Source organism: Lactuca virosa, chromosome 6 (assembly GCF_052849685.1).
Source record: "Lactuca virosa cultivar CGN04683 chromosome 6, Lactuca_virosa_CGN04683_v6, whole genome shotgun sequence".
NCBI classification, from domain to species: Eukaryota; Viridiplantae; Streptophyta; class Magnoliopsida; order Asterales; family Asteraceae; genus Lactuca; species Lactuca virosa.
This window is the reverse complement of record NC_136431.1, coordinates 48,050,878-48,073,319: the sequence shown is the minus strand read 5'-3', so window position 1 is coordinate 48,073,319 and position 22,442 is coordinate 48,050,878. Positions and strand designations below refer to the sequence as shown.

Genomic DNA, 22,442 nt, shown 5'->3' with positions numbered 1-22,442 from the left:
ACTAATTTGGTTGTTTGAATTTATTTCAATGTTTTAAGACTACAATTATTAAAGTTTTGGTATTAAAAAACTATTTTCGGTTTATTAAATTACTTTATTTTAAATTTTTTAATATCTGCAGCATCCTGCAGACTTTAAAAAAACAAACATGCTTCTCATTACAGTCTGCAGCCGTTTGATTCATCTCTTCTGCTGCAGAAGGTTGTAGAGGTGGTCCGCAGACTTCAGACAGTTTCACTTCGGAAAAACAGCACCTAAATTTACAAAAGGTTGAAGTTATACATATGTGGACATCATTCCTTACGTCACGAGATGACGTCTTGACTAACAATTCAATAATTGCCCTCTATAATTCTATATAATCTTGTGGCTGCGCCGCTCTTGTAAGTGCACTCCAGTGCTCCACACTTTATCTCTAACTTCACCCGCCGGAGTGGCAGCTCGTTGGCCAGAAGAAGGATGCGGTGTTCGGGGAAGACGGTGGCAAGGGAAGCAAAAGATCCGGTTCCACCGCGAGGCTCCGTCATTAAAGAAATTGTTAATGACATACTCACCAGTTGTAGTGGCGGCAAAAACAACAAAGCCCAGGTGTTAGTGCTTTAGCTTTTGCAGAATCTGATCCTTAATTTATGGATTCCTCACATGTACATACTATGCAATAATTTTTATGTGATAATTACTGATGTAACCAGATCTGCTTGGTGAGGAATTTGTCTGAACATTGATGTTGATCTAGTTCTTATTATTCAAACTGAGCTTCAGTTTCTTGTATTTGAAAGAAAATCCCGACTCCTTATTTCAAGTTTATCTTTGGAAGAAACTTCGAACAATATTCATCAAATTAATTAGCTTTTGTTTCTTAACATTAGATTTTATTTTTGTGTCGTTATAATCTATCAACACACTAGATGTTTTAATATTTTATGTGTAGTTTTATATGAATAAAGATGGAACATAAGGCAAGTTTCTGCTTTTCTGACCATATTCCGTTCAAAGTATACTTATGAATTATGATGATTATCAACTTTTACTTAACCCCAATAAAGTAAAAAAGTACATCTTTTTCTTAGATATATAAAAATAAAAAAAGGGTTTTAATTTTGAATATTAGCTCAATATAAAATGTTATTGAATTTAATTCTATTATTAATAAATTAAGTTAGTTGATATTTTATGTTTGCTTGATTTCAAATATTCAATTAAATCGGATCCGGATGGACATCACACATTATTTCAAGAACATTCAATGCTTAACTCATTCTTTAATTAGAAAACGATCGAATTGATACATAGGTCATACTTCAACCAAAAAAAAATGTATATCCATTTATAAATGAAATTCTAAATGAATTTAATCCATACATAACGATGTACGAAAATTATTTATACAACATAAAATCATATACACAAAAGTTATTGGCATACCCGGATAGTACAAAACGATTTATATACATTATTTAAACAACATAAATCACGACTTGAATTTCTATGGATCAAATTTTGCGCAAACTAAACATTGATTACGTCGAACACTAGTTTTCTCATTTCTAATAACTATGGTGTAATCTTTTAATTTATAAATAATGTTTGTCGACATGTTTTCCACTTTGTATGATGTCACAAATCATGTAGTTACTGTTATCGCTCTCATTATGGTGCCTATTAAACTAACATGGTATCTAATACATACTAATTTGCCACTTTGGGGGTAACTACATATCAATATACACGATAATATACACGACGCAATAATTGTAATATTCATAGAGCTGAATTATTTGATAATAATTAAAGCTATGTTTGTACAGTTTGATAAGTAACTCATACAATGATCGAATAACGAGTTCTACACTTGTAGTTGTTATTATTGTCTTTGCTTAACAAAAATAGTTATTATGCGTTTGGATGGATTATCGTATTGACACCAATATATAACAGTTTTGTATGCATATCAATTGTTTGATGCCTTACTGATATAAAATGTGATTTTTAGTTTGTTTGTTTTTGGAGTTTTTGGAACATCAATTTTACAAAGAACTAAAAGTCTAACTTGTGAAAGGAACGTTAGATTTTTGGGAAAATATCTAAAATGACAACTAATAACATAAAATTTACCCATTAGGTCACTGGAGTTTTAATTTTACCAAATAAGAAAACAAACTTTTAATTTTGGTTTTAAAGTACCATTGTCTCCGGTTTTAACCAGATAGACCTGATTTCCATACCCACATGACATTCACATATGAGACAATGGTATTTTAAAACCAAAATTGAAAGTTTGTTTCCTTATTGGGTGCAACTAAAGTTTTAGTGAATTAATGAATAAGTTTTGTGTTATTGGTTTCTATTTTGGATCATTTTCCCTTGAAATAATATATTCAAAATGATTTTTACAATTAAGGATGAATCACTATTTCTTTTATTTAATAATTTTGAAATGATGTATTATGACGTCTTAACACTACAAAAAATGTGAGTATTAGCTCGTTGGAGAAGAAGAAAGAAGAAGCAGATGCCAAAGGCGGTTCCGTTGTAGAAGAAGAGAGAGTTAGTCGTAGCAGTGACGATGATGGAGCCGATGGCAGAGGAGTCCGAAGAAAGGCCTCGAAAGAGAAAGAGGGATCGAGTTACGACGGACGAAGCCAATTCCATCGAGATCGACAACTGCAGTGTTGATAGAGGGAGATGGAGATGACTGCATATCAGAGGTTGTCCGATGGAGAACGTGTTATCAAAGGGAGGTAGCGGCAACATCAGAAGAGGCTGACTGGGAAAAGTGATTCGGAGAAGAAGAGGCCACCCGAGGAGATAGAAGTAGACGAGGTAGTAGAAGAAGCCAATGACGGAACTCTGGTTTAGTGTCGGCGGCTGTATTACTATTATTTATGAGGGGAAAGAAGAAAGAAAAAAATATTTAAGCATAATGAAGTCACCTCTGATGACTATAATAGTTTCATCATTTTTTGTTCCTCCTCTTCTCCTCCCTCTCTATCTTCATGTGTGTATCCTATTATTTTTCTTTTGTGGTAACCTACTTAAATTTAGTTTTATAACTTATTCGTACCGACTTGGTTTAGTTATGTATGCCCATGTCCTTGTAGTTGTTATCATCTAATAGTTAGGATGGTTAGTTAGATTTGACATGTGGCACATTTTAATAGAGCTGACAAAAATCGACCTAACCTACCAACCTAAAATCGAGCCCAACCCAAAATTAGTAGGTTGGGTTTAGATTTCAACTCATTTAGGATAAATGGGTCAACCCGTCTAACCCATTTAATTAAATAGGTTAGGTTGGGTAAATATTGTCAACCCATTTTCAACCCACCAACCCATTTAACTTTAATATATATTTAATTTAATAATTATTTAAATATTACAATGTATTAATCTAAGTATTATTTTTATAAATTACAATGTTTTATTATTATTTATGTTTTATAAAATGTGATCCTAATTTCTATCTTTTTTCTTTATGCCGACAACACTAGTCACTCTTTAAAATCATTTTGAAATCACGTATGTTTAATGTTATTTGAACAATTTTTTGTATTTGTGAATTGGGATTGTGCTTTTATTATACTTTGAAAGTTTATTTAAGTTTTGAACTAATTTAAGTGGTGTAATCTTTAGTTAATTTATTTACCTTTTTATTTTAAATGGGTTAACCCAGGTTTAATCCTTTTATTTAATAGATTGGGTTGAGAATTACATACACGGGTCAACCCGCTGACAACTCATTTATCTGAAAGGTTGGGTTGGGTTAGAAATATCTACCCATTTAAATAAAAAGGTTGGGTTGGGTTGAAATCTTCAACCCAATTAATGAATGGGTTGAATCCGAACCCAACCCAGATCGATCCATTGCCAGATCTACATTTTAATGTGTCTCAATACACTTTAGAAAGTAGCAAATTTCAAGTTTGTGGAATTCTTGAAAAATCTAGTTGAGAGAACAGGGGTAGGCATAAGGTAGTTTGCGGTTATACTGTGTAACAACCCAAATTTCCAAATAAAATTTTCATTTTTAAATACTCAAAACACTTTTATAAAATATGAAATCTCAGTGACAATTGTTTTCACAATTCATAACATCAACATTTTATTTCAAATATCAGAGTGTCCCCATATAAAATGCCGGAGAGTGCACGCCGTGCCATCAAGCCTAGCCCTTGCCCTTAGGCTCAGAAGTACCTGAAACAATCAACAAATTGTAAGCTAATGCTTAGTGAGTTCCCCAGAGCATACCCTACACAATCCATATAATAACATAATCCATAATAGCTATATAAGCTACATAAACCACATAAGCCATGCATACAACATACATGGATGCCCTGGAAACCCTCCAGGGTCTTACTTCGCGTGCCTCGGGAACCCCCTGAGGTCTTAGCCTAAGGATGCCCTGGAAACCCTCCAGGGTCTTACACCCAAGTGCCTCGGGAACCCCCTAGGTCTTTACTAAGGATGCCTTGGAAACCCTCCAAGGTCTTACACTTAAGTGCCTCGGGAACCCCCTGTGGTATTTACTAAGGATGCCTTGGAAACCCTCCAAGGTCTTACACTTAAGTGCCCTCCAAGGTCTTACACTTAAGTGCCTCGGGACCCCCCCCCCCCCCCCCCCCCGAGGTCTTTACTAAGGATGCCTTGGAAACCCTCCAAGGTCTTACACTTAAGTGCCTCGGAAACCCCCGAAGTCTTTACTAAGGATGCCTTGGAAACCCTCCAAGGTCTTACACCTAAGTGCCTCGGGAACCCCCCAAGGTCTTTACTAAGGATGCCTTGGAAACCCTCCAAGGTCTTACACCTAAGTGCCTCGGGAACCCCCCGAGGTCTTTCATGCAAGTATCACAAATAACTACCATACCACATATCACATAACCAACTAGCATATCACATAACAACTAATGGTCCGACCTTGGTGCCTTCAACCCATTGGTATGGTGAGGAGACTCACCTCTCAAGAAATACTGAACTTATAAGATAAGTCCCAACGCGCAACTCCAACTTAACTGCCTACAACCATCAGGTGACTGACTTTGTCAAAATCCCGAAATACCAAAAATACCCTCAAAGTCAAACTTGGTCACCCATGATCAAAGTCAAGGTCAACAGTCCATGTTGACCCAACTCGTTGAGTGCATCTAGCAACTCGTCGAGTTCCTTCAGTGTTCAGAAAACCGGGGAAAAACCCTAACCAACTCGTCGAGTTCACTCTGCATACAGAAAACGGGAAAACCCGATCCAACTCGTCGAGTTGCTAGGGCAACTCGTCGAGTTTTCCATGTCTTAACGTGTTCAGCCCCTTCCAGTTGAATCCAAAGCCCCAAACTACAGATCCAGTCCCTTAGGACTGAAATAGTACGTAAAGTTGCAAACTTTACGTGCATGCAAGGCCTCAAGAGGCTAAAACACCAAACTAAGTCTCATACAAGGTTTAGGGCATGGAGAAGGGCCAAGACTAGATAAAGTGGGCAACTTTATGTCCATGGAGGCCTAGAAGTGTCCAAATCTGAAATCATATCCTCATGACAAGTTCAAATCTGAGAATGACACCACTATGCACCAAAAGTGACCATATACTTTCATAAGAGGAGATCTAAGCAAATAAAGGTCAATGTAGCAACTTTATACCTCAAAATGGTTGCCAAAACAAAGTAGATGTCAGATCTACTGCTTCTCCCTTTACTCCAACCTCTTCAAGCTCCATGTTCCTTCACAACCACACCAAAATAACTCTCCAAAGCTCTCTTACACACTCAAGAAGGTATAAGGCTCGAACTAGGGTTTCTCTAGGCTGTAAGGACGATGAGGGAGGCTACAAATGAGCCATAAGTTCTTTATATAAGGTACAAACCCTGAAAATTAGGGTTTTCCTTTTCATCGTCTACTCGTCGAGTTGGGCCTTCCAACTCGTCGAATAGACCCTTCATCCCGCGCCCATAATGATCCCTACTCGATGAGTCGGAGCTCCCCAACTCGTCGAGTCCCAGTGCAAAACCCTAAATATTTAGAGTAATAAATGATACCTGGAACAAACGTTACATACTGTTCGGGTTATACAATTTGGGGTAATCACCAAACCAGCCAATAACCGAACCATATAAAATTCGGGTTGATCGGGTTTGTTTTAGGCATTATGTGGGTTAGGTGGGTTCGGTTTGGTTGACCCGTTTAACTCAAGCCAATGCCATTTTGTGTAGTTTAGAAATCCATATCTTTATTGTGACTTAATTCATTTGCAATTCATATCTTTATTCTCCATGTTATGTTTCTGAACCATATCTAAAAGAAAAGGTCATAAAAGCAAATTAGTAATCACACAATGAAAGAATTCTTTATTAGTAAAATACATGGGGACATAGCACGACGAAAAACTAGTATCAAACTTTTGACTACCTGCTTGACTAGATTTTAATCTTTAGTTGAATATAGAAATCTGTAGTTAATGACTTAATGTATATATTTATAAAACTTATTAAACGTTAGAGTAAATTACACACTGGTCCTTATTTCAGTAATTATAACACTTTTGGTCATGGGTCGTCTAAGTTATGAGCCTAGGTGTTAAATTGTTTTACAATGATCATAAAGCGTACAACTTTTGATGCATGTGATATAACTCATACATATATATATATATATATATATATATATATATATATATATATATATATATATATATAGAGAGAGAGAGAGAGAGAGAGAGAGAGAATATAAATGTTTATTAAAAAAATTAAAATGTTATTTGGTTTTCGAGTGGGGACCGATTTTTTTTGCCAAACCGCCAACCGATGAAAGTTACCATTTAACCAGTGAACAGAACCGATACCCGATTAACCCGATCCCGAAAACCGAATAAGTTTTGTTATGTGATTTCGCGGTTTAAAACGAATAATACACACTCGACCATAGGTGAGATGAGCTTTTGAGCACATCGGTTTTAATGAATTTTCTTTTGTGGAGTTTCTTATTTTAAAACTTATAATTAAATGCCATATGCAATTTTTTATGTTTATTTGTTGAATATATAACATTATATTATTATTATTATATATATATATTATGGAAATTGTTCTTGAACTTCCATATTTTTTGTCTATTTTAGTCCCTGGACTTTATGTTGTTTTTTTGACAGAATTGGTCCCTGTATTTTGGCAACTTTGGTCTTCATTTTTTAGCCATTTTGACACTTTTGGTCATTGTTAATCGATATTTTTACATTTTTTATGAACATTTTAATATTTAAAGTTTGGCCACAAAACTTTAACGGTTTGACAACTTTGATCTCTTTTCTATTTGAACCTTTTAAGTTATTATTATTATTATAATATATATATATATATATATATATATATATATATATATATATATATATATATATATAATATATATATATATATATATATATATTATTAAAATTGTTTCTTATGAATAGTGAACTTCCATAATTTTTGTCTATTTTAGTACCTGGACTTTATGTTGTTTTTTTGGCAGAATTGGTCCCTGTACTTTGGCAACTTTGGTCCTCATTTTTAGCCATTTTGACACTTTTGGTCCTTGTAATCGATATTTTTTACATTTTTTATGAACCTTTTAATATTTAAAGTTTGACCACAAAACTTTAACGGTTTGACAACTTTGATCCCTTTTCTATTTAGGAACTTTTAATATTGAAAGTTTGGCCACAAAACTTTAACGGTTTGACAACTTTAACGGTTTGACAACTTTAGTCTTCATTTTTTAGCCATTTTGACACTTTTGGTCCTTGTAATCGATATTTTTACATTTTTAGGAACCTTTTAATATTTAAAGTTTGGCCACAAAACTTTAACGGTTTGACAACTTTGATCCCTTTTCTATTTAGGAACCTTTATTATTTAAAGTTTGACCACAAAACTTTAACGGTTTGACAACTTTGGTCCTCATTTTTAGCCATTTTGACACTTTTGGTCCTTATAATCGATATTTTTACATTTTTTTAGGAACCTTTTAATATTTAAAGTTTGGCCACAAAACTTTAACGGTTTGACAACTTTGATCCCTTTTCATTATATATATATATATATATATATATATATATATTATGGAAATTGTTTCTTATGAATAGTGAACTTCCACAATTTTTGTCTATTTTAGTCCCTGGACTTTATGTTGTTTTTTGGCAGAATTGTCCCTGTACTTTGGCAACTTTGGTCCTATTTTTTAGCCATTTTGACACTTTTGGTCCTTGTAATCGATATTTTTACATTTTTTAGGAACCTTTTAATATTTAAAGTTTGGCCACAAAACTTTAACGGTTTGACAACTTTGATCCCTTTTCTATTTAGGAACCTTTTAATATTTAAAGTTTGGCCACAAAACTTTAACGGTTTGACAACTTTGGTCCTCATTTTTTAGCCATTTTGACACTTTTGGTCCTTGTAATCGATATTTTTACATTTTTTAGGAACCTTTTAATAGTTAAAGTTTGGCCACAAAAACTTTAACGGTTTGACAACTTTGATCCCTTTTCTATTTAGGAACCTTTTAATATTTAAAGTTTGGCCACAAAACTTTAACGGTTTGACAACTTTGGTCCTCATTTTTTAGCCATTTTGACACTTTTGGTCCTTATAATCGATATTTTTACATTTTTTAGGAACCTTTAATATTTAAAGTTTGGCCACAAAATTTTAACGGTTTGACAACTTTGATCCCTTTTCTATTTAGGAATCTTTTAATATTTAAAGTTTGGCCACAAAACTTTAACGGTTTGATAACTTTGATCCCATTTCTAAAAACTTGCTAATTCCTACCGCTTTAATTCTTTAGCCATTTTGACACTTCTGGTCCTTGTAGTCAAAACTTTTACATTTTTTCATAAAAACATGAACAAAACGGTCCGGGGCAAAGCCCGGGCTTGTCATCCTTGCACTTTCTATGTCAGTCATATTTATCGATTCAGAAACAACATTGAAAGCTTCTGGCCCCCGCGTAACGGGGGTAACCTTTCTAGTTATTATTATAATTAATTGAAACGGCATGTAATTTTTTTTCCCTTAGGTTGGGGGCGGCAAAGTTAAGTACACAAATTCTGATATTGATGAAATTTGTGAAGAATGGTCGTCTTTTGTTGTATGCTTTATTCTCCAGTGATATTTTGTATCGACAAACAATATTTTTGTTAGCTTTGAAATTTTTTTAGCATTTGGCATGCGGTGGACAATATTTTTGATAATGTTTGACATATGACGTTATCGGATGAAATTGATTGTTTTGTTATATATGTATTTATGCATTTTTGTATTATGTGATATTAATTATCATTTAATTAGAAAATTAGTAAATCTATAAGAAATATATATTCAATTTTTTAAAATACTTAAAACTATGACACACAAAGTGCGTGTCGTAAAATATGTCGTAAATGCACGTCATAAATGCATATCTTAAATATATGTCGAAAATGCACGTTGTAAATGTACATCGTAAATACGTGTGGTAAACTCAGGACACATAAATACATGTCATCTTCTTTCATGATCGGGCTTTAATGACACGCATTTATGTATTATCTGTATCCTTTTATGACACACAATGTTTTCTAATAGTGTCGGAAGAACGAATCTACAACAACTAAACATTCCTTCCATCCGCTGTTCAAAAAGAATTTTCTTCCACCAGTAAGCATCATATGCTCTTGATTTTGCTTCAACATGTTTTTTCGTTGCCCCCATGATAAAGAATCTTTTGAGTTAAGAAAGCTTGGCATTTTGAACTATCTTGTCATTTAGTATAAATATTCTTTATATAATGTAAAAAATCATAACATATACAACAGCTGACCTAATGCTTTTATCTATATTAGATGCATTTTTGTCATTTTCTCAAAGGATGGTCGATTCATATTTATCCTTAAAATTGGAAAAATAAAGAGAATTAAGATATAATAACAATAAGAGAAGAAAAAAAATATTATTAATATAACAACTAAAATCTTACCATTTCTTGTCACCAAAAATCGTGACAAAAGAAGTTAAACAAAGCCCATGGTTCGTAAACAAAATGATCGAATGTGCATACCTTGAGTGCCACTTATTATTATAAGAGGGGCAATGACACAAATACCCTACAGACTTTCTAGGGTTGATCAATTTAGTCCATAAATTATTTTTGTGGTTTTATAAGGGAACGAACTCGGAAACAACCTATGTTTTTAGTCACCGTGACCTATTTTAGCAGGTTTTAATGCCACATTTGCAAGATTTTGCCCCATAACAATGACATGTGGGTTCTCTGAGTATGACCAATTCCATCTGCAAGATTTTTGTTTTTGTTTTCCATATCTAGAGAGTGATAAAACCCTTAAAATCGAAACTCAAGAAAATAAGATTAAGTTAAAACCCATAAACAATTTCAAAATCGTTTTATAGAGACCAATTTCGAAATCGATTTCTAAAAACCACAAATCAATGTTTTCTGTAAACCATGAAGTTTGCAAACTCGTTTTGAAATCGAAATCAAAGTTTTCGGAATCATCTTCTGAAAATCAATAGGATTCTCCTAATATAGAACAGAACCAGGAAGTGGGTGCGACAATACTGGACAAAAGAGTGTGGATCGATGGTACTGCATGAAATGGTGCAGTTCGACAGCTTCATCTGTGGTAGTTGGTGCATAAATCAAGTAGAGGTGGAAGGAATTTTATATATCTAACGAATCAATGGTGGTCCGAAAATGGAGGGAGGCGACGGTTTGGTAATTGTGATTTGCTGCCATGGTGTTTTCGGCAACGGTGTAGGAAGAGAGGAGACAAATTAAGGTTCCAGTGGGTTCTGATGGTTTCACTGTCTAGCCTCTCATTCTACCCCTCGTCTTCGTCGTCTTTGTAAATTTTGACAACTATGCTTCATCTTCGCCTGCACCAACAAATCTATCGTGCTCCTGGTACCTTCGACAACTTCTTCACGGTGGTAACAAAAGCAGACATCGTAAAGCGAAGGGGGGGGGGCTGCAAATTTTTCTGGATCTTCTTTACACTTGAAGATGGTTTTTGAAGTGGTTTCTTTGATAAATCTGGGAAGTTTTTTTACTTTTGGAGTTGATACGGAAGCTTTTGGGTTCAATTTTGTTTTTAGTTGATTTGGTCAGTTTTTTGCTTTGGGTCTTAATGTTTATGAATGTTATTTGATTTTTCATTAGAGGCTTTTTTTTGTTTGTTTGTTATTCCATTTTACAACTGGTTTGGATCCATGTGTTCTAACTAGGCCGCCCCATCGTTTTTTGAGTAATCAGCAAAATCAACAAAAATAGTTAGGTAGCAGGGATAACCGAATGCAATAGGTAATGGTGACCAAACAAGTAGGTAAATATCGACTTTGTACCCCCATAAAGTAACATAAATATATTAGAGACGAAATGGACCAACCTTAGAAACTTCGTATGCTATTTGTGTCATTTCCTATGTTAAAAGATGTCCACCTTGGTATTGCAAGAAAACTTTGATACCTTAGTATACTATGATTTTTTATGAGATTCCCCTACATTTTAATGTTCAATAAAACAAATGATTTCAAATCCTTCTAAAATGAAGCAAAATTTGTAAACAAAACGTACTAATAGACAAAGTATCACGTGAAGAAGTAGTTATGTGTACGACAACTGTAATGCCATGTTCCGAATCGTTTCCTATGTGGGGATGGTGATCCGATGACCGAGTATCATCAAGCTTAGGGCGTTTGAGGAAAAGAGATTTAGCCCCATTTGGGTGTGGGTAATGTAATTTGGATGATCGGGAGTTCGGTCTGTGTTTTGGTGCCAAGGGGTATTTCGGTAAAGTGTCAGTTCGGGCTTTTATGAATTTTGGGTTTTGTTCGGAACGTTGTAAGGCAAGGATGAGTTTATAGAAGTGTAGAGCTTCTCGTTACCTTTCCGTGGATATAAAGAACGTCAAAATCGGAGTTAGAATGAAGAAATTATGCCCGTTTGAAGTTTGATCGGTTTTTGGTTATGCTGAGTACACTGGGCGTACATAGGGGAGTATGTTGGGCGTACTGAGTCACCTTGAGTATGCTGGGCGAGCTAGGAGTACGCTAGGCGTACACAATCAGTGCCCAAACCCTATTTTCATGGTTTGAGCCCTATTTAAGCTCCTTAACTCTCCCAAACCCACTCCATTCTCAGCATCCACCCCTCCAACACCCTTTCCATTAAACCTAAGCCTAGTTGAGCCTTGTGTGCTAAAAGAATGTGTTTTTGAGTGCTTTGGAGTATGCATGGTGCACCTTGGAGAAGAAGGAACTCATTGGAGAAGTGTTGGTTGCATTGGAGCTTGTAGATCTGGACTTTGTTCCCTTGATCTCTCTTCTAGAGGTATAAAGTTTGAATCTTGATGATGCATTTGTTAGATCTAACTATGTTTGGATGTTATGAGATTTTGGTCATTTTAGTGCATAAAGTTTAGATCTTGAAATTTTGTGAACTTGTTATGGATAAAGTTGGAAACTTTATCCATCTAAACATCATTTTGATTCAGATATGAAAGTTGGAGACTTGTACTTAATGGATTAAGTTGAAAAATATGAACTTTTGGGTCCCTTTGAGACTTAAAGACTATATCTTGTTTGTTGGGACCATTCTAATGGATAAAGTTGGAAACTTTATCCATTATAAAGCTATTATGAACTATAAAAATGTGATCTTATCCCTTCTATCCCTTCCATACAAGAGTTGTGATGTCTTATTTGGTTAAGAACTTAGGGTTTTGGACATTAAGCACTTTATTGCCATGCAAAGTTATAAAGTTGGAAACTTTATGACTTAGGACATCATTTTGGGCTTGTATCTGAGTTTTGGATGTAAGAACTTAATGGAATAAGCTCTTAATGGAGTTTTGGGATTGGGGTGAGTACGTTGGGCGTACCTGGTGGTATGTTGCACGTACACTGTCAGTGCCCCGCTATTGGTCAAAATCAGAGTATGCTGGGCGTACTCTCTTGGTACACAGGGCTTGCTCTGCGGGGAAGAAATATTAACTTTTGGACCTTGACAGTTGACTTTGACTTAGACCAGGGTTGACCAAATTTGACCTAAGGGTATTTTGGGTTATCAGATTAATTGTTGATTAAGATTATATTTATTGTTAGTTGGCGCGAGGTTATCCGGTTTGGCGGTCTGAGCAGTTATTTGATTATCAACGGATTGAGGTGAGTCTTCCTCACTGTACTTGCGGGTCGAAGGCACCAACGCCGACCCATTGGATTAGATATCCTGATATGTGATTGTATGATGCTATGCTTAGTGATCTGTAGATCTACTTGATTGTCTGCTGACTGATTATATGTTTGTCTGTATATGTGTGTCACATCCCAAAAATTTCAGCAAATTTAAACTTTTCAAAAAAACCATTTATTAACAAAAGTGTTTACAAAACTTTGTCTCCAAAACATGATTTAAAATCAGAGTCTCCCAAGATCCAATCTGTTGTAAAACCAAGGATGTGTACGGTCACGCCTTTGCCTTGCCACGAATCATCTGAAGAACCTGAAACCATAAACAAAATTGTAAGCACAAAGCTTAGTGAGTTCCCCCAAAGTACCAACACACAAAAAAATTGCACATAAACAACAACATCATGTACTGGGTCCATAGCTAAAAGACTGGATTACCCCTTAGCCCACGGTATGAGTCTGGCTTCCCTATCTGGCCCGCAACTCATATCTGGTCTGCTCTTGAGCCCACAACATAAGTCTAGCTTGCCCCCAGGGCCCACAACTTATGTCTGGCTTCCTCCCAACTCAATCAATCATCAGACTAGAATACCAATGTTCAACCCTCAGTACGAGTCTGGCATACTAACCGGTCCTCATCTTGTATCTGGAATGCTACTGAGCCCTCAGTATGAGTCTGGCATGCCCTACCTGGCCCTCATCTCATATTTGGATTGCTCCAATACCTTCAATCCCTCAGTATGAGTCTGGCATACCAACTAGGTCCTTAGCTCATATCTGGAATGCACCTGAGCCCTCAGTATGAGTCTGGCATTCCCTACCCGACCCTCAACTCATATCTGGAATGCTCTAGGGTTTGTTGGCTACAACACGAAGCAGTACAACCTCAACCCAACACAATATGCCGACAGCTAACGAACATATACATGTAATCATGCAGATAGAAACACAGGTAGTCCTACTGATATACCAGACTAGCATATCAAAACTAGCATGCATATCTACAATATCAGGTTTTCCAACCAATTGGCCGACCTTGGTGCCTTCGACCCGAAAGTATAGTGAGGAAAACTCAATTCACACTGTCGAATCATACAGACGATCCCTGGCTGCTGGCTGACAGATCCCCGAACCGCCAATATCAAGACCACACCCCATCAACATGATCCCACGAATAATCTCTGACTGTAGTCCCTCTAAATCCACGCGCTATCAAATACCACTATAACAACCCATCAACACCTAGTCCCTCACTCACATTATGAGTCCAAATTAGGGTAGAAGACCTTTTTATCCTTCCTCAAGCTTGGCCCAAATCTAAGGCCCAACTAGGTGACCGAAGGCCTAAAATCCAAAATAAACACCTAAGGCCCAAATATGGCCCAATTTTCCAAACTGGGCCCAAAACCGAAGCCCAAAAAGAAAGGCCCCAAATCTGCCGAGTACGCGGGGCGTACTCAGCCTGTACGTTTATAGTACAACATGGAAGGCTTGTACGCGCGGTGTACATACTTGTAATGACTGTTGATCTCCTTTGGAATACTCTGTAATGACTGTTGACAAGTTTTGTGACTTTTGTGCATAGTCATTGCAAGAGGATCAATGCATATAAGTTTGGAATCTAACAGATTACAGTAAATGACAAGAATTTGGTATTCTTACATTTACGGTAAGGATTTAGGACTGTGAAATGAGCATCATTGGAATCATGTTCAATTGATCTACTTCACAAAGTAAAAAGATCATAGACAAACATAGTGTGCATACTTGGTGTATGTCATGACTATTGTTTAGAAAACATAGTGTACATGCTTGGAGCATGGGACAACTATTGTTTTAATTCAAGTGTTAAGTTGATAAATCGAAACAGAATAATGTGGAATCAATATGGTGATGAATAAAAGGTGTTTTATTTATATTCATAAGTGCTGAGACCATATTGGATTCAATTATTCTTGTGTTTCACTTTGCATGTTTTGACTTCCATAATAACTAGGTTATTCTTTCCGAATGATTAAGTTATTCAAACCATCCACAGTCGGTCATATGTTGGAAGTAGATATGAATCAAGACTGTCATGAGTTTGTTGTAGAGGTCTAAGATGTTGGACATGGCTACAACACTCATGAGTGCTCATAAGTTATGAGTATTGGATTCAACCCACGCTCACTTGCATCACTTCATGGAATTTATCTCGAGTGGTCGTGAGACGGTAATATCATGTAAGTCTTCAAACCTAGAGATATGAGTTGTTACCTATGAGTTGGTTGTACATTGGTTGCACGAAAACGCATCAGTAACGTGATGTTATAAAACGTGTCTTTGTGTATAATTCAACAAGTAGTAGAAACAAGTATATGAGTCGAAGTTTATCTGTTCCTTCTAGTCCTTGGAGGATTAGAAGCGATATCTGGGCCCCTCGATGATTTTGTTTTGACCTATGTACCAGGCCCGGTCAGAACTAAATTGATGTGTTCGATTAAGTTCTTTGTCAAACAAATCGGAAATCGGGAAACAAACTGCTGGACAATAAGTAAGACATTGTTCCATGTATTTGTCCGGCTGATATCATGAGAGCAGAGGATTATATGATCACTTATCTAAAATGGCGCTTCATAGTTCAACAGAGTTTTCGAGAGCTACGATTGTCGGTTGGTTCCTGAAGTCATATAGGCAAATATAGTTATTAGACTTATCCAAGTGGGAGACTGTTGGATAAGGTGTCTAAGTCCATAACTTATTTGGTATATACTTGACCCGACCCGGCATGGTCCATTTGGGTTGCACTTCACCCGAACTATTTATATGGATAACATTATGAGAAGAGTATATTTGCGGCTTATTAATATATCATAAGTTATAATATATTAATATGAAATTGTATTATTTAATTAGTATTGGTCTTAAATTAATTATGAATTAATTTAGTGATCAAATGGTGACTAATTAAACATGGGCTATTATATTTATATAGTGTGGGCTAACACTCATTATGGTAATGGGCTAAGCTTATATGGGAGTCCATGGATGATCCATGGAGCTTTTAACCCATGGATCCTTGGAAAGGAAAAGACATGGGTTATTAGGGTTTACCCTAATCATGTGCACTATATAAACAAGCTTGTGATGCATGAAAGGACACCCTAGTGTATGTGAAGAAAGGTGGCCGATTTCTAGAGCATAGATATACTCTCTCATAAGTTTTCCAAGTTTGTGGTGATTTATGATTTCCATTTGAGGCATTCACATTATTGGTGCTTGGCTCTCAAACTCCTAAGGAATCAATTCACAAACAAAGGTATGTAATTCATCTAGTTCTTTTATGTTTAAAAGTTCCCCATGCCATGCTAGATAAGTTATAAACCTTGGAAAACAAATTTTGCATGTATTTTAGACAAACATAGATCCAAGGTTTATTAGGGTTGCATGTACACTTAGGAAGTGTTAGAATGCTCAAAACCCAACATAAGGATGTTTAAATAGGGTACACATGATCAAAATTTAAGGTTTAGACACTCCTCGTACGCCCAGCGTATGAGGCCGAAGCTTCGCGACCAAGTCTGCTGATTACGCTTAGCATGCGCCAAGGTATGCCCCACGTAAGTGCCCTCGCAGGAGTACGCCCTGGGTACTCCCCATGTACGCCCCGCGTACTAGGGTTTTTCCCAAAAACCCTAAATTCTTCCGAAAGCCATAACTTCTTCATTCTAAGTCCGTTTCTGACGAACTTTATATCCACAGAAAGGTGACGAGAAACCCTACACTTCTAGCAACCAATAATAACCTTAAAACTCCCTGAACCAAACCCAAAATTCATAAAGGACTGAGATAACAAATTACGATTATGCCCTTGGGCTCCGAAACACCATTGAACATTCAGAACACTTAGACTTTTAGACTCTCATCCAAAAGGGCCAAATCCTTCTTCCCCAAGATCCCAAGCCTTAAGATAACTGATGAGCGGGTCGCAACCCCAAATAATGAAGCGATTCGAAACTGGGTGTTACATTGTGCACATATTTGGTTGGTGATTGAGGCTTTACTGCTTTGTGCGTGAGCCAACATACCAAGGGTATTCCAACTCGATGGTTGACTGGACCCGAGTTATGTATATATTGGCATTCCAATCTAGGGTATTACATCCCGAGGATGATTGGACCCTATGATTGACTGGGCCTGGGGTATTCCAACCCGATGGTTGATTGGACCCGACATGATTGTTATGGTATATGGTGAGACTGGACTGCTTTGTTCATCAGTCAACAGGCTGGGGGTATTCCAACCCGATGGTTGATTGGACCCAACATGTTTGGTATTCCAAGCTGATGGTTGATTGTACCAAACATGCTTATGATATGAGGGTATTCCATCCCGAGGATGACTGGGCCAATCGTAGACATACCTCGTATTCCAGCCCGAGGCTGATTGGGCCAGATATGCGTATTTGTGCATGTGATTTGTTTGTTATGTGTATGTGGTGGTACTTTGAGAGAACTCACTAAGCTTTGTGCTTATAGTTTCAGTTTATTGTTTCAGGTGCTTCAGGTGGTTGTGGCAAGGCGAATGCGTGACTGTACACATCCTTGGTTTTACAAGTGAATGGATCTGGGGAGACTTTGATTTTAAATCATGTTTTGGAAACAATGGTTTTGTAAACACTTTTATTAGTAAATGGGTTGTTTTGAAAGGTTTAAATTTGTTGAAAATTTTGGGATGTTACAACAACCGACATATTCAAGTCAGTGTATTTTTACGGGGGTAATGTCTTGAATAGGAATGGTGGAGTTGTTAGCTATTTAGAGAGGGACTAGAAGTTTTACGATGCACACAACCACTTACTTTAAAAATACACATGTGAGTAACGCATTGAGAAGTCGACATATTTAAATTTTAGAAGCCCAAAAACATTATTAACATATCACAATACAGTTTTACATTTGTAAACAAGGAGATGATGGATTATAAATGATTCTCTAAATTTACCTTGATCATGGGGGCGTTGAGGGATGGGCAAAGTGGGCAGCTGCACAAGGTCCAATTTTTATTATTATTATATTATACATGTATATATATTTATTTAAAAACAAAAAACTTATAATATCGATAATGGCCATTTTTTTAGCTCGTCCACGACATCTGCAGATATTTAAATCCTCCGGACCGGCCCTAACCATGATCAACATATGAGCCTTATACTCATGTAACTTGAATCCCTTTAGTGTCAAGTTAGCTATGCTAGGGAAGTTACGTATAAATCATTTCATGTTTGTAATTATAAACCATAATTTATACCTATATGTGATCATGATTATCCTACAATCTTGCAAAACTTATTGCAAGAATGAAACAGAAGGATACTTGTATTAGGCGGTCACAAAAACTTTCTACTGTTGTATGATATGGATCAAATTTTATTGGAGAAAAATGTGGATTGTATTGAGCATATACTTGATATTGGTGGCAATATATGTTCGATCTCCTCTGGTGGATGAGTATTAACAAGAAACTTATCAAGGGTATAATTAGAAGCATCATTGACTTTTGTGGTAGTCTCCATCCATGGAATTTCTAGAGGCTATTCTACTTTATATATTGCAAATTAATATGACCGATGAAAAAGTGAGGAGACTTATTTGAAGATGATGGAACATAATGTGTGAAAAAGGGTGAAGTACTAAATATGTTTTGTAATAATGTTCTAATACATGGTTCTGGGCATGTGGTTTATCTCTTGATCTACTTTAAGTTAAGTTTGGTTTAAGGTCCTAGGAGGGTTGTGACGCAGATACTTAATGGTCGTGGCGCGTGCCATGTCATTAAGTAGCAACACGACCTTATGTAGCTGATATTGCCATATTTATACACATATTTATGCTTTATTTTAATACATTTAGGCTATATTTTGGTAAAATGTAAAGATATATGGTACTTATAATGTTAAATTATAATTTACAACCAAAAAGGGTCATCCTCAAGAAAAAAGAGTTGAAATTAAAGAAAGTTGGATACTTGGAGGATTGGAGTTGAAAATTGAGAAGAAGTCGTGCAAAATGTATGCCACAATGTGGCAATCTCAAGGCCACGATGTGACCACCTTTCCTGACACAGAAGCTTCCAAGACTTGGGGCATACACGTTTTAAATAAGGACCACGACGTGGAGGTCTAATTCCCACGATGTGGTGACCGATTTTTGGCAACTATATATATTGAACTTTAGGTCGAAATTCGGAGGTTGGCTGGAGGATTAAGCTAAGGGTTGTGACTAAAAACCTCTGGAAAACCCTAAGAAGATCATAATTTGTTTGATGTTCAAGCATTGAAGAGATTTAAAAGAAGATCAACATTCAATCGTTCGGTTTGCTAGCTTTTACCATGTCTAGTCTACTTCGATTTTATGCTTGTTACTATTTTAATCATGGGCTAATCACTTGTAACATTCCGTTTAATCATGCTTTTACCATGTCTATTCCAACCCGATGGTTGATTGGACCCATAGTATGTTGGCATTCCAACCCGATAGTTAAGGACCTGGGGTATTCCAACCTGATGGTTGATTGGACCCATAGTATGATGTTTGTGATTATATGTGTATTGTTGTGTGTATGGGTATTTTGGGGGAACTCACTAAGCTTTGTGCTTACGGTTTCAGTTTATTGTTTCAGGTGCTTCAGATGTCTCGGCAAGACGAAGGTGTAACCGTACACATCCTTGCGTTTTGGACTTATGGTTTCTGGGATACTCTGATATGAAACTATTTTGAAAACATTTTGTAATAACTAATGGCTTTTGGATGTTTGAAAAAAGTTTTAAATTTGCTTGATTTTTATGGGTGTTACATCACCCTATACTTCTGTTTGGTGAAGATGAAACCATAACCTTTGTATTGATTACGAATTTATGGATATTTTTTGTTGATTTTACTAGTGTTTGGTAAATCACAATCCTTGCATGTTGAGGTTATAACTTATGTTACTTATTATACAAGTTTTGTGTAGTAGATGATCACTCTATTTGCATGAATTTGTTATGTAGTTGTTTATGACCATTAAATAATTAGATCCAGTGATTGAATAATCATAGTGTTAGGTAAATAAAAGTTAGCTACTTTGATTGTGTTAGAGAGCGTAATTAATCATTAATTTATGCTTGATTTGCTTGTCTTGATCTAGGATAGGTAATTCACAGATTTATCATTCATAGTCCAAATCATGCTCACATCAATTTTGTGTCTAACTTGTGTTTGATCATTGCATGGTAATTCATAAATTGGCAAAACTAGGTATCAAATCATGATAATTTGTCACTTAATGAATTGGTAATCAATGCAAGTCTTCTAATAGAAATCAACCATATGAGCGGGGGAATTTTGAATTAAATGGAAGTACTCTTAAAAAATTGAATGAATAATCATTTTCTTTGCTTGCTTAGTTCTAATAGTTTATAAATTGTTAGTTGATTAATTTAAGTTGTTGGTCTTGAAAAATCAGTAACACCCCCCCCCCCCATTTTTAGTTGTTCTTTTTAGTTTAACTTTTAGTAGTTATTTATTAGCTAAATTTTGTTCCTTGTGTTCGACACACGACTTACTTTTCTATACTATAATTTAACTAGGTACACTGCCTAAGTGCATTTTAACTAGTTAAGTCGGTAAGGTTTATAAATTTAAAACGAGTAGGTATATCTGTGCACATCAAGTTTTTGACATCGTTGTCGGGGAACTAATTATTTTAGTTTTTTAATTAATTGCTTAAAGTTATTCGAACCTTTTTTGTGGGATAAAAATTGCAAAAAGTTACTTTTATGCATTATTTTATTTTTCTATGTAACCAGCTCCCACGACGTGGTGAATTATTTGCCACGACGTGGGCACTGTTCATTTCCAAATTTTCGTTTATTCTGTTTTAGTTCGTTTTTACGTTTTTGTTTTGTTTTGTTTCAGTAATATATGACCAGGGGATCAAATTTTCCGATAATACCACCATTTGAAGATCCCGAATCCACGTTTCACAAGAAGAAAGATAAAAAAAATCGACGAGTCGAGTATCACCTTTCAATCGGAGAAATTCGAAAGCTTTGAGAAGACCCCCATCAAGAAAGGAATCAGGTACAAACTACAAACATAGAGTGATTCAGAAGAAGAAGAAGTCAAAAGAGAAGTAGAAGAGATGGATGACATCACAAAAATGACTATGGAGGAGTACAAAAACGGATGCGTAATGACAACGGGTCGGGTCTCGTTCCACCAGAAATTCCCGCCACGATGAAGTTTGAGCTCAAAGGCCACATTCTTTTGATGCTAACCAAACTCAAGAAGAAAATAGTGAACTTCCAACAAAACGATGGTGAATCTTTATATGAACTTTGGGAGAGGTACATGGGAATGCTAAGGAATTGCCCTCAACACGACCTAAATATGCAACAAGAAGTGTCGATCTTCTATAATGGGATAAACGTGACCACGGGGCAACTCCTTGACTCTCACGGACCCATGACGAAAAAGGATCTAGCTACAATCAAAGCTTTAATTGAAAAGTTTGCCAAGAATTCGTGAGATTATCACAACCCTCGTGAAGATATTACCAGAGGTAAAGTAAATGGAGACGGAGGAAAGGAAAACTTAGCGACGGTGATGACAAAACTCGATAATATGGACCGAAAAATTACCAAGTTAGGTCAATCTATACATGCCATACAAGTGGGTTGTGACAATTGTAGCGTGTCACATTCGACTAAGAATTGCAACTTGGAACAAAATGGAAAACGGAAAGAGCAGGTTTTCTACTCGAGTGTAGATAGATATGATGAGATTGGAGGAAGCCTAAGAAGGAGTGGCTGCCATATGAAGAATACAAGAAGGCGAAAGAAGAGAATTTTAGGCAAACATATCGTGGTTTTTATCAAAATGAGTAACCAGAACACGAGAAGAAAATCGATTTTGAGTCAATGCTTGCACGATTTGCATCGATTCTGAAAAGAGACATGATGCAACTGATGCTACCTTGAGAAACCAGCAAGCCTGCATCTCAAATATTGAGACTCAAGTATGACAATTGACCAAACTTGTGCATGAGCATTTACTACCTAACAAATACGATCCAAAATCACAACCTCATGTTATGGAAATCTCTACTGGTGATGGAGCCATTTCGGAGCCTTGGTTATTCTTGAAGAAGGAAAGAAGCATCCCGAACAACAACTCAAGGATGTAGAAGAAAAATCAAAAAGCAGGT

At 36.1% G+C, this 22,442-nt stretch overlaps 1 non-coding gene across 1 annotated transcript; it reads right to left on the bottom strand.

Moving 5' to 3' along the window:
- Positions 1-21,514: 21,514 nt before the first annotated feature.
- LOC145123081 (small nucleolar RNA R71) lies at positions 21,515-21,621 on the bottom strand. The gene has a single exon (XR_013714960.1). It is a non-coding gene; the product is annotated as a small nucleolar RNA R71 (small nucleolar RNA).
- Positions 21,622-22,442: the final 821 nt, after the last annotated feature.